Raw genomic sequence first — 12,902 nt, forward strand, 5'->3', positions numbered from 1 at the left:
GTCCATATGACATGCTCGAGCGTAGGTCTACCCTGGCACCATGGACATTCGTCTACATATTGTGCAAGGAAAATCTTGTCTAGTTTGTGCAGGTGCGTGTAGGTACCTATTTGTAGTCTGCGCCAGTCTACCACCTCCTCTTTTGTTAGCCTTTTGTGTGGGACTGGGTAGCGTTCCCCTTGACCCCTGTATTAATCGAGTATGCCCGAGTACGTGGGGCAGCAGGGTCAAAGTGTTGCAAAGTGTTGACCTGCTTCGTTGACGTATCCTCGAGCTAACTCGTCTGCTGCCACGTTGCCCCTCATCCCATCATATCCCGGAACACATACTGCACTACGTTTAGTTTTTATGTGTGTTCTCGTCGTGTGTATAATATGCTTGGCAATGCTGTCGATCCTCCCTTTTGTGTACTCTCTGCATTCTTGTTTGAAGTCCGTCACTATAGTGAAGTTTTGTTGTTTTGCATTGCCATGCGATTTTGCCAGAGCAACGCCGGCCTTTTTAGCTGCCTCTAAGCTTGGGTTGTTTATCGTTGCGCTGGCTATTTATTTCCCTCCTTCGTCTGGCAAAACGGTGATCGTTTTGCGTTGGTATCGGTACTTTGCTGCGTCTGTGTAGACTACGCTGGGATTGTCGCTGAAGTCCCTGCTGAGTGCTCGGACTCTGGCTTGTCGTCTTTCACAGTGTATATTGGAGTCCATGTGTCTGTGCATGGATCTTACCAGGATGTTGTTCCTGTCTTCATTATTAATCTGTTCCTTGTCTTTTTGTGTGCCCTGGGGTAGCCCTAATTTCAGCATTAGGTGTCTTCCCGTTCTGGTTTGAGCGAATATTTCTAGTTGCGCACTGTGTTGTGCCCCTCGTATTACGCCGAAGCTGTTCGATACTCTCAGTGCTATTAGCTTTTCTTTCGGTGTTGACATTGGAAGTCTGAGCGCCATTTTGTACGCTTTGCGCAGTGTATTGTCGATTTGTAGAGTCTCCTATTTTATTAGTTTGGCAGGGGAGACTGTATGTTACCCTGCTCGTTGCGAGGCTGTCTATGAATATTAGGGTGCCCTGTTCTCTCATCCCTTTCTTTTTACTGGTGACTCTTCGCACGATTCTGGTGGCTTGCTCTGTTGTATTCTTATGAGAGGCGATGGTTTTGCTACATCGCCTTGTGTTTTGCAGCCACATTCCAAGCACTCTGACTTCTGCTTTCACAACTTTTGTCTCGTTTCCCAGATTCAGGGTGATTCTGCTGAGAACGGTAGTCCTCTGGCCCTAGCGTATTGTTCAATATGATCGATCGCTTTTTGTAGCCGCTCTTCTTTTTCTGCTATGAAGCTCGCGATTGTTCATATTGTTATGTCATCTGCATACATTGCGTAGCTGATGTTTTCTATTTCGTAGAGTGCTTTCGTGTGTCCTATCGTCGCTACGTTGAATAGTAGCGGTGACATTACTGATTCTTCAGGGGTGCCCTTGCTTGGCATCGTGAATCTCTCATATCTTATGTTTCCAATGCCTATCGTCGCCATTTGATCCGTCAAGACGGCTTTGACATATCGGAAGGCCCTGTTTTCTCAGTTTATGTTATCGAGACCTTCCGTGATGGCAGCATGTCCCACGTTACCGAAGGCTCCCTTTATGTCTAGCGCTAGTACTATGTGTTCTCCACTTGGTATTTCAGTGGGGACTTTATCTTTTAATTGTAAGAGTACGTATTGCGTGGACAGCCCCCTTCTGAAGCGAAACATGGCATCAGGGTAATATCCCTTGTCATCCATGTAGTTTGTGATCCTTTCATTGACCACTCTCTCGTATTTACTTCCTGCGCGATTGGCCTTAAGTTTTTTATTTGAAGTCATTTGCCCGGATTGGATATCATAATTACCTCTGCATGCTTCCATTCCGCGGCACGATTCCTTTTCCCTAGATTTCATTTAGGTACTTGGTAAGTTTGGCGATGGCCGTGTCGGTAATGTTTCTAATGACAGCGCTATTTATTCTCTCCTTGCCCCGAGCAGCACAGTCAATCAGCCCAATATTGCAAGAGGATGGTTCCATCCTCGTCCTTTGTAGGGCCGGCCTGGGTCAATACGGTTCCAATATTGGGCCATTTACCTGTGCTGATTAGGTCCCGCTGCCGCATTCTTTTTGTCTTCCCCTATGGCTGCCCTAACTTCCTCCTCGATGATTGGCCTATCTATCTCGGGGTTGTCTTCTCCTGTGTATTCTTGATCTCATTTTGGGTGTGTGGTTGTGCCATAGCATATCTCCCTCAGTGCCTGTATTAGTTTGTCTCCCGTTCCGGGGACGGTGCGGATTAGTCGTTTCATGAAATTGCCGCATTCCGTTTTGGTTTTCGTTGGGTGTATCAAGGCTGTTAGTATATTCCAACTTCAATCCATACCTAGTGTTCCTCTAAGTGTTTCCGTGAACTGATGCCAGTTTTGCGTGGCGATGTTGTCTGCGCGCTCTGATGCCTTCTTGGTTAGTTCGGCGATCTTCAGCTTCAGTTTACTGTTGTGTTTTTGCTGTATCCATCTCCTGGTAAGGCTTCTTCGTGCTTCCATTGGTGAAGAAAGTGGCTGTCTACGTCTGGGTTTTGTTCCGTGCGAGCAATTATCTTCGTGCACTTTTGTGTGGCATTCGTAAGCTACGTGCACCATTCTTCTAATTTAGTGTTCGGTATTGTGGTTTCGTGCAGTAGTTTCTGAAGGCTTCCCAGTCTGTGATTTTGGCAGTCCCTAGACATCTCTTTATTTCTGGTGCGGCTATTTCTAAGCTAAGGATGAAGTGTTCGCTCCCTAAGGTTTCCATTCTATTTTCGTATTGGATATTCCGTTGTGTTCCGAGAAGGCTGGGTCAGGCGTGATGTCTTTGCAGACCCTGCTGCCTATCCTTGTCGTTGTTATGGGGTAGTTAGCTAGCTTCTCTGCGCTTTCTGCTACGATTTTTTGTTTGGCATTAATTTTTGGTACCCCCAACAAGAGATTGCCACATTAAAGTCTCCTAGGATGAACAGTAGGTTCTGCCCTGCCATGTCGCTGGCTTTATTGAACAGCTCATTTATTCTGGGGTTCTTTTTCTGGGGGGTCTGTACACTTTTATGATGAAAGCGCTGTAATCCGCTGGTTTTTAGGGTACAATTTCTAGTCCTATGTCGGTTACGTCCGTATTCGTTATGTTGGCTTTGCAGAATGTCGAAAATAATTTATGTACTGACTTGAAGGCCTTGCCGATACCGTCTCCATCATACATCTCGTATCCTGTTAGGTTCGCTCTAGCCCTGGCCCCGTATTCTTGGATAGCAATCATGTCCGGCGATTTTTCTTGGTTCTTTATGAGCTGTATTAAGTGAGTTTGTTTTCCCTTTATTCCTCTACAGCTCCATTGCCATATTTTCAAGCTTCCTTTCGTGTTTAGCCTTGTGTCTTTGCCATTAGACATTTTGTGTTATTGCTTCCTGTTCTTTGGAATGGACGGGCCTATAGATCGTTTGCTCTATCATGCGTTTGCTGTATGCTTCCTTCGTTGTAGTCACAGCTTTCCCTTTGATGTAGTTGTATTTTCCGTCTATTTCCTCGAGGTCATGGCTGACTTTTACATGGTGTTCTATTATTGCGATTACAATTGCTCTGCCCATCTGCTGATCTAGTTCTTTGATTTCGTTTAGTTTTGTTTTGTGCCGATCTTATGGCGGCCACTTCTGCGGATTCTGTCCTAAGTTGGTACGTGTCGACTTATTCGCCCTCCGTGATGGACATTGTTGCGCTTTTTGTCTTTCGATTTCTGCCTTAAGATTCGTATTTTGTTCCTCTAGCTACTTGACTCTTTAATCGCGTTGAACAAGTCTCTATTCAAGTTTTACTATTCTGTCCTCAAGTTGCATTGTCTTAGAGTGTGACACAGTGGTTGCACAGTTGTATCCAATTGGCCAGCTCACCTTCTTCTCCAGTCTCTGCTGTGGCTGGTTGAGATCTTGCTTCTTGTTTCCGCTCGCTAAACTTAGGAAGGCCCTCTGCGTTCCTAGACCCCGTTATTTTCTGCCCGGGTTGTCGACGTGGATCTCGATCGCATTGCTGATCTTGACCTCGATCTCGTGCGCTTGTCGCCGTTCCTGTAGAGTGTTGCGTTGTTGTCAGAGCTGAGCTGTTGCCTTGTCGCGTCTGCCCCTTGTTTTTTTCTAGATCTGCTCGTGCGTTTAGTAGCGTCCCCGTTGCATTGTGTTCGTTGTCCTGGCGGGGTATTCGCTTTCGGTTGCGGCGTTTGGTACTTGGCTTTTTCCACCGCATCTCGCAGACGTCGTCTCCACTTGTGTTGTCATCATCACAGAGCGCAGATTTCCTTCTTTCGCACTGATGGTCTTCCTGGGGGTCCCGGCTTCTTCATGATTTGCATACCTTCGCCTATGGGGGAGGGGGGGGGGGGCACACGCCTTTTTTGTGTCCAGGCTTTATGCATGTGTGGCAGCCCTTCCATCGGACTCGGAACAGGTAGCAGTGGTGCTCTGCCCCTGCAAAAATTACTTGCATGGGAAGGAATTTGCCATCGAAGAGGAGCATTGCTGAGGGAAGATTTACCCAGCAATCTCGCCCCGACGATTTCGACTCCGTGTTTCGCCTGTAGTTCTTCGGTCTTGAATCCCGGCTCGATTCTGTGGATTACTCCCCGGATCATATTATGTGGCGCCGCATTGTACTTGTTCATCTCGAAGGTGACTCCCATTATGCTGAGTTGTCTTATTTCCTTGATTTGTACTGCCGTCTCATCAGATGGTGTGCTCGCGATGATTATGTTGAATTCAGGTCGAATTCTGACGATGAAGTTCTCTCTGCATGCCGGGTGGTGACCGGTCGCCCCCTGGATTGCTTTAGAGATGAGAAACTGTGTAAAATGTTTCAGTCGCGTCCCTTGCTCAGGTCTAGGGATGACTTACTTGTCGGTCTTGGGTAGCGGTGGCTTCCTCCGCAATGGTGCTTTGCCGCTTGTCTTCTCCCAATTGGTCGCTGCGTCCCGTCCGGCTAGCATCTGTAGCATCCTGGCTGCTGCTCTAGCTTTCTTGTTTCCTTATGCTCTCTTCAGCTTTTTTTGTCGTCGCGCCCTGGCCCGCATAACTGGTCTCCAGTTAACCTACTTCTTTACCTCAATTTATCCCCGCCATCGTTGTCGTTTTCCTCCGCATCCAGGTTGGTGTCGCCCATGCGTTCCCGATGCGTTTCGGTAGAACTTTCGTCCTCAGGATGTTCGCCTTTCATGTAGGAATCATCGCTGTGCGAATCCTCGCTTTGCAAGCCCCGGGGAACGTTTCCGCTTCCGCTGCGGCTTGCGGGCATCCCTCCGTCGGCTTCTGTCTCGCTGCAAGCGCCGAAGTCTAGCGGAGTCTTTCGTCTCGTTAGGCTTAGATGCGGCGTGGTCACTGGCGAACTTTACATCTCGAAAAATGTCGCAAAATTGCCCTACCGGTTCGAAGTTCGTATCCAGATAAATTGTATATCTTGCTTTCCTCGCACACGGAGAATGGTTGGGCCACGTCGACTTTAACCCGCTAAAATTAGCCCACAATGCGGGAGACGGTCCGCCATGTCTCGGCTCCCCCACTTCTCCCGATTCATCAACCAACGCCCACGCATGCAGCCCACATCGCTCACTGCGCTGACTGGCCTGCTGGACGCCTAGGCTCGAAATGATAATGGGTTTTCAGGAAAGGAAATGGCGCAGTAATTGTCACATATCTCGGTAGACTCACGAACGGCGCCATAAGGGATGGGATAAAGGAGGGATTGAAAGAAAAAGGGAGAGAGCGGCGCTGTAATGGAGGGCTCCGGAATAATTTCGACCACCTGGGGATCTCTAACGTGTACTAACATCGCACAGCACATGGGCGCATTTGAACTTCGTCTCCATCGAAAGCAGGTGCAAAGCAGGATATCTGATTTATTATCTGAAACGGAATCCTATTTACCCAAGATATTAACCTTATCTTTTGAAATATGGCGAAGTTCTTGAAGCTTGCTTCACCTCCGCCACAGGTTGGACCGGTATTGCACTGCCTCCGGGATCGTCCTGGGAGATTATAGGGCACGTCTTTTCTATCCTATCTTTCAACTCTACTACTTTCACCACGTGGTAGTGATTGTGGCTCATCATGAGCCAGTGGGCAGGCCTGCGCACTTTCTTTTTCATTCTTCCTGACAGCAACATCAGCAGCAGCAGCGGCCGCCGCGGTCGGGTTCAAACCCGGGTATTATACTACTAAACCACTGCGGCGGGTAGGCTCAAACCTATGACGCGAAATTGACATCTACTCGCCATGCTGCTAGTGCGCGTTTTTTTTGCGAAGTGTGTTTCGGTGGGCTGAATGCGCCATAAAATTCTGCGCAAAAAAAATGTTGCGTGTCGCCATTCAAGATGGTGTATTCAGGTTCGAATATGAATAATATTATTATTATTTATTTTTTCTTTCATATATTTCCGTAGACACCTCAACTGTGCCGTAAGGGAAGCAATAAAGTAGGTGGGAGAGAACAAGGAAAGAGGAAATGATAATAACTATTAGTTTTTGGCGAAAGGAAGTTGCGCAGTACCTGTCTCACGTATCGGCCAACACCTGAACTGCGCCGTAAGGGAAGGGATAAAGGAGGGACTAAGAGAAGAAAGGAACAAAGAGGTGCCGTATTGTAGGGATCCGAAATAATTTCGACCACCTGGTTGGTGCCAACACTTCTCGCCATTTTGCGTGCGCTCCCAGACTCCGTAGAGCATGTGGGGGTAGCGGCCTCGGTCACAAAGAAGATGCCCTCGACTCAGCGTGGCAAGCTCTGCCGGAGACCAGCTACCAAGTGACAAGTGGGTTGGTCGTTTGGTGCCCAGCTTTCGCCGGTCGCAAGCCAGAGAATGGTTGAGAACCAAATGTTCACAAAAAAAACTTTATATAGCAAAGAGATGATACAGGGGATGTCACAGTCACTCGTACCAGCACAAACACAGATTTACAAATACAATGCAACTCGTGCGAAGTTGCAATAAAGAGAGAGCAATTCATCAAAATTCCTGCACCAAAAGTGCAATAACACAGAATGAGACAAACAAACAAAACACAATTTGTTCACAGGGCTCTGCGACAGTCCGAAGACCTGAGGTGCACGACGGGGCCGACCCGCAGACTGCCACTCGCTGCCTCGCTGGTGCTTGGCTGGGTGGTGGTGTTCTCCCGGGAGTCGAGCGGGCGCGCTTCTTAGAAGCTTAAACGGCGGCTCAGGGTGACAGACAGCGGTTAAAGCCATCATTTATAGGCGCAGTCCGCGTCTGTTCTTTGCGTCAAGGCAGACGCGCACATAAACAGCCTGGGTGGCTCAGTGATTAGGGCGCTCAATTACTGATCCGGAGTTCCCGGGCTCGAACCCGACCACGGCGGCTGCGTTTTTATGGAGGAAAAACGGTAAGGCGCCCGAGTGCTGTGCGATGACTGTACACGTTAAAGATCCCGAGGTGGTCGAAAGTATTCCGAAGCCCTCCACTATGGCAGCTCTCTTTTCCTTTCTTCTTTCACTCCCTCCTTCATCCCTTCCCTTGTGGCGCGGTTCAGGTGTCCAACGATATATGAGACAGATACTGCGCTATTTCCTTTCCCCAAGAAAACTGGTTAGAAACCAACCAATACACGCAGTATACAATGCACAAACTCCTCCTCCTTCCCGCGCCGGGCGCGCGACCCCTTTGGTTGAGCACAGAAACCGCCTTCCAGAAGATTCTGGGTTCTCTCGATGCGAAGCCGCCGGCGCGACAGCGAAGCGGAGATGGCATCACATTAGCGCGGACAAGGTAACCCCCTCTCCGTCGAGAATGAGTAGAACCTACACCGACGTTCTAGAGTAGTTGACGGCGCACGCGGCCATGTTTCCTTTGGCGCCGCGTCGGCCAGCTGGGTGGAAAGGGCAGCAACGCACGAAAAGTTGCGCGCTCTCCGGGGTAACTTCCCCGGAACTTTTTGTTTTATTTTACCGCGTGCGGGCGCGTTTGCTTACGCGCTGCTCCATTTTTTCGAAAATGCGTCGATTTTTTTCACACCTTGGGATCTTTAACGTGCACTTACATCGCACAGCACACGGCCGCCTTTGCGTTTCGCCTCCATTTCGCCGTGGTCGGGTTCGAACCCGGGTAATCCGGATCAGTAGCCGAGCGCCCCAACCACTGCGCCACTGTGGCGGGTTAAAACGAAAATTCAAAACTGAAAATTGGATTCTGAAGAAACGCGCGGCGCAGCGGCGGAGCACCTGTCTGTCAGTGCAACTAGAGGCGCATGCCGAGTGTGACTAGCGATGCTTACCCGAAGTACACCGCCGACCAGCCTAGTGTAGCTTTCGCTATAAAAGCGAACAGGCGCGAAACGCACACCATCCGAGCCGCAATGTTGCCAGAGGCCGGAGCGTGGACACTTGAGCTCCAAGCAGCGTGCAAGGCACTGAATCTCATCGACCGGATTCACCGCGCACCGGATGGCGACTCGCAGCGGCAGCCTATGCGCTCGCGCCTGCGCTCACGACTGGGAGCGGCAATGGTCGAGTATCAACAATTGACTCAAGGTGCACCCCATTACGGCTCCTGCGCGCCCTGGCCTGCTGTCTCTGATGTACAGCGAGAGATCGTCGGCATCTCGGGAAAGCGGGGCACACTCCTCATTGCTGTCCAGCAGTTGGCCAGCGCCATCATACACGAGGAGCTCCAGGAGCTCCGTAAGGGAAGGGATAAAGGAGGGAGTGAAAGAATAAAGGAAGAAGAGGTGCCTTAGTGGAGGACTCCGGAATAATTTCGACCACCTGAGGATCTTTAACGTGCACTGACATCGCACAGCACACGGGAGCCTTAGCGTTTTTCCTCCTTAAAAACGCAGCCGCCGCGGTCGGGTTCGAACTCCGGAACGCCAGACCAGTAGTCGAGCGCCCTAACCACTGAGCCACCGCGGCGGGTACTGCGCCATTTCTTTTCTCCAAAAACCAATTTTCATTTTTTCCTTGCGCAGGGGCCATGTTATTCTTCACTGTATCGTTCAAATTTTTGCATGTGTGCTAAGAAGTATGTAGAGCACACGGACGCTTTAGCGTTTTTCCTCCATAAAAACGCCCCCGACCGCGGTGGCTGCGATTTTATGGAGGAGAAACGCTTATGCGCCCGTGTGCTGTACGATGTCAGTGCACGTTAAAGATCCCCAGGTGGTCGAAATTATTCCGGAGCCCTCCACTCCGGCACTTATTCCTTTCTTCTTTCACTCCCTTCTTTATTCCTTCCCTTAAGGCGCGGTTCAAGTGTCCAACGAAATATGAGACAGATACTGCGCCATTTCCTTTCCTCCAAAAAAACAGTTATTATTATTTTCATTTTTCCTTACGGCGCTGTCCAGGTGTCCACCGAGATATGCGAGACAGGCGTCATTGCCTTTCCATAAATTGTCCAACGCACCTTTCCGAACGGGCGATGGCGTTCAGTGGACCTCTTAGCAACGCTGCACCACGCTGCTGCGTTCCACACTCAAATACTGAGGTTATGCGTCCTCCAATTTTTATTTTTTATTTTCTTTTTATTAAAGCGAAGCCCTTACTAGGCTATGTCGGCGGTTTCGTGCCATCAAAACTTGTCCGCAGCCACTGTGCAGAACTAGAAAGAGTAGACGTCTAAAAAGTGGATGCGGCGCAAAAATTTGCCGACGATGGGTTGAATAGTTAAATACCAGAGCCAAAAATGTGAAAAAAACGTGGGCATGGCCAAGGCAAAAGTGGCACCAGATTTCAAAAACCAAATTTGTTGTACCACGTGACTAGAACTACTGGTGTAGCCAACGCCGGGCGCAAAATTTGAAGGTTAAAAACGAAGCGTGGTGCGAATTAGACGAATTACTCAAATTCTCAGCTTCCCTGGCTAGATCCCTGCCTTTCGGGGTTTCCCGAACGTAGCCCCAACTTTTATGCCAGGCATTAAAGTCCCCCAGAATAACGATACCGTTCTTGCCTGCTGCTTCTTCTGCTTTGCCTAGCAGGTAGCTGAAATTGGCTTTCCTCTGGCTTGGCGGGCTGTACACGTTAAGTAGGAAGGTGCTTTCTTGGCTTCTCTTTTGGGTAATGATTTCTATAAGGACGTGGTCAATGTCCGTTCCGTCAATGTCGTGTCTGATTGCGGTGACTGCTTTTGCAACCAGCGTGGCGACTTTGCTTTGCCCCTGCCCCTCACCCTCATCACTGACCACACCCAACCCACGCGAGTGGGGAACAGCATCAACCGAGATTCGTGCCCAGACTTATCATTTGTCAAAGGGGTAAGGCACGCAAGATGGGAAAACGACGGCGAAACTCTAGGCAGTGACCACTGCATCCTGCGCATCCATATAGAAACCCTCCCGATCAGGCGACAACTTGGCCAGGCTAGACTGACAAACTGGGAAGCCTATAGGAAATCCAGGGCACAGCATGAAGACGCTGAGATCACCGACATAGAAGGCTGGGTCGCAAGAATCAAGACAGACTGGCGAAAACTAACCCGAAAGGTCGCCCTCACTACCAACACACCCGAGGTGGACAAACATCTCTTACACCTTTGGGACGCCAGACGGGGCCTACTAAAAAGGTGGAAAAGGCAAAAGCATAATAGGCGGCTCAAGCGTAAGATCGCTGAGGTCACCAGACAAGCTGAAGAATATGCGACGGAGCTCTCGAGGCGCGACTGGAACCAAAAGTGCAACGAACTTCAGGGGACTCTAGGTTGGGCCAAGACATGGGCCTTGCTAAGGGCTCTCATAGACTCAACCACCACAAAATCCGAAACCCGTAAGACGACCCAAAGGATCGCGCACCAGTTCCAAGGCACTGACGAGGAAATGCTACAGTACATCAAGCAGCGTTACATCGGCAATGCAACATACGCCGACAGCAGCTTGGCATACACGGGCGAAACGAATCCCGCTCTGGACGAACCCCTTACGATAGAAGAAGTCAGACACGCTGTGATGTCCGCCACAAAGAACACAACACCAGGGAGGGATGGCTTCACCAATGCCATGATAAGGAATCTGGATGACAATTCAATCAAAAGATTCACGGAGTTCATCAATAAACACTGGGAACAGGGGACCCTCCCGGACGACTGGAGACACGCGGAAATAGTAATGATTCCGAAGTCCGGAAAGACTCCACACCTGGACAATCTTAGACCCATTTCCTTAACATCATGCTTGGGAAAAGTGTACGAGAGAGTTGTGCATCACAGGTTGCAGACCCACCTTGAGGACAACGAACTCATGCCGCACACTATGTTTGGATTTCGAAAATACCTATCGACACAGGACGTTCTCCTGCAGATCAAGGAGGAGGTGCTTACTTCCGTTCCAAAATATGGAGAAAACATCCTGCTCGCTCTCGATCTTCAAGCGGCCTTCGACAACGTCAGTCACAGGGCTGTGCTGGAGGGGCTCAGCAAACTGGGTTGTGGGCAGAGAATATTCAACTATGTGAAAGCCTTTCTGACTAACCGAACCGCTACCATTGGAATAGGAGGCATCAGGACTGACACCTTCAACACCCCAGAAAAAGGAACACCACAAGGCTCTGTGCTATCACCTATGCTTTTTAATATTGCAATGATTGGTTTAGCAAGGGCGCTCGAAGAAATTGAAGGAATCAGGCATGCCATCTACGCAGATGATATCACAATCTGGGTGACAAGGGGATCCTTAGGCGAAAAACAAGAGCTTCTTCAGCGAGCGGCAGACACGGTCAACGCATACGCCCGACACTGTGGACTTGCATGCTCCCCTGAAAAATCCGAGGTGCTCAGAGTCTACAGAAAAGGGTATGACCTGCAAAACTTCATAGATATCTACATAGGGGCAACGAAGGTTCCAGAAGTATCGAAAGTTAGGATCCTCGGCATGTGGGTCCAAAGCAACCGTCGTATTGATCACACGATCAGACAGCTAGCAAATACCACAGCACAGATCACCAGGATGATTGCAAGAATTTCCAACAGAAGAAGAGGTATGAAGGAGGAAGACACATGTAGGCTAGTACAGGCCCTCGTGGTCAGTAGGATCTTATACGGCGTCCCCTACCAAACACCGCTCGAGCAAGAAAAGGAGCAGTTGGAGGCAATTCTTAGAAAAGCATACAAATGTGCTCTCGGACTGCCGGTCAGCACTTCGACGGAGAAATTCCTTAAACTGGGCATAAACAACACAGTACAAGAACATATCGAGGCCCACCTTATCGCGCAGAAAACAAGACTGATGCTGTCCGCAACAGGCAGAAACACGCTGCGGTTGCTGGGCATGAGGGACGCTTTGAAAGAAATCAATAGCACAGCGAGCGTTCCAAATGAAATCAGGAGGATCATTGAGATCAGTCCGATTCCAAAAAACATGCATCCAGATATACATAAGGCGAGAAGAAAGGCGAGATCTGAATTCCATGCAAGACGCTTCGCCGGGTCAAAAGACGTATTATATGTTGACGCAACAACATGCAGACACCGATATGGCTCGGTAGCCAGCGTGGTGGATCACCAGCTCAGGGAAATCAACTGCGCTTCGATAAAAACCAACAACATACTCGAGGCTGAGGAAGCAGCAATTGCACTCGCCATCACCCAGCAGAGTGACGAGCCCCATGCACACATCATTACAGACTCGCAAGAGGCGTGCAGAAGATACAGCAGTGGACGCATATCCACTGCAGCCATTCACATACTCAAGGCGAGGACAATCACTTTTACGAGATGCTTCATCACGTGGACACCAGGCCATGAGGCTGTCAAAGGGAACCAATGTGCGGACGCCAATGCCCGAGCATACGCCAACCGGGAGGCGCGCACCGAAGGGGAACTGGACGCAGTCACTAGACGGTATGGAGCCATCTTAGAACACCAACGAG

The 12,902-nt window shown here is 49.6% G+C and overlaps 2 pseudogenes; one reads left to right on the forward strand and one right to left on the reverse strand.

Moving 5' to 3' along the window:
* Positions 1–5,958: 5,958 nt before the first annotated feature.
* Positions 5,959–6,056, forward strand: LOC144135564 (U2 spliceosomal RNA; annotated as a pseudogene).
* Positions 6,057–8,979: 2,923 nt separating this feature from the next.
* Positions 8,980–9,076, reverse strand: LOC144135589 (U6 spliceosomal RNA; annotated as a pseudogene).
* Positions 9,077–12,902: the final 3,826 nt, after the last annotated feature.

Source organism: Amblyomma americanum, chromosome 5, assembly GCF_052857255.1.
Source record: "Amblyomma americanum isolate KBUSLIRL-KWMA chromosome 5, ASM5285725v1, whole genome shotgun sequence".
NCBI classification, from domain to species: Eukaryota; Metazoa; Arthropoda; class Arachnida; order Ixodida; family Ixodidae; genus Amblyomma; species Amblyomma americanum.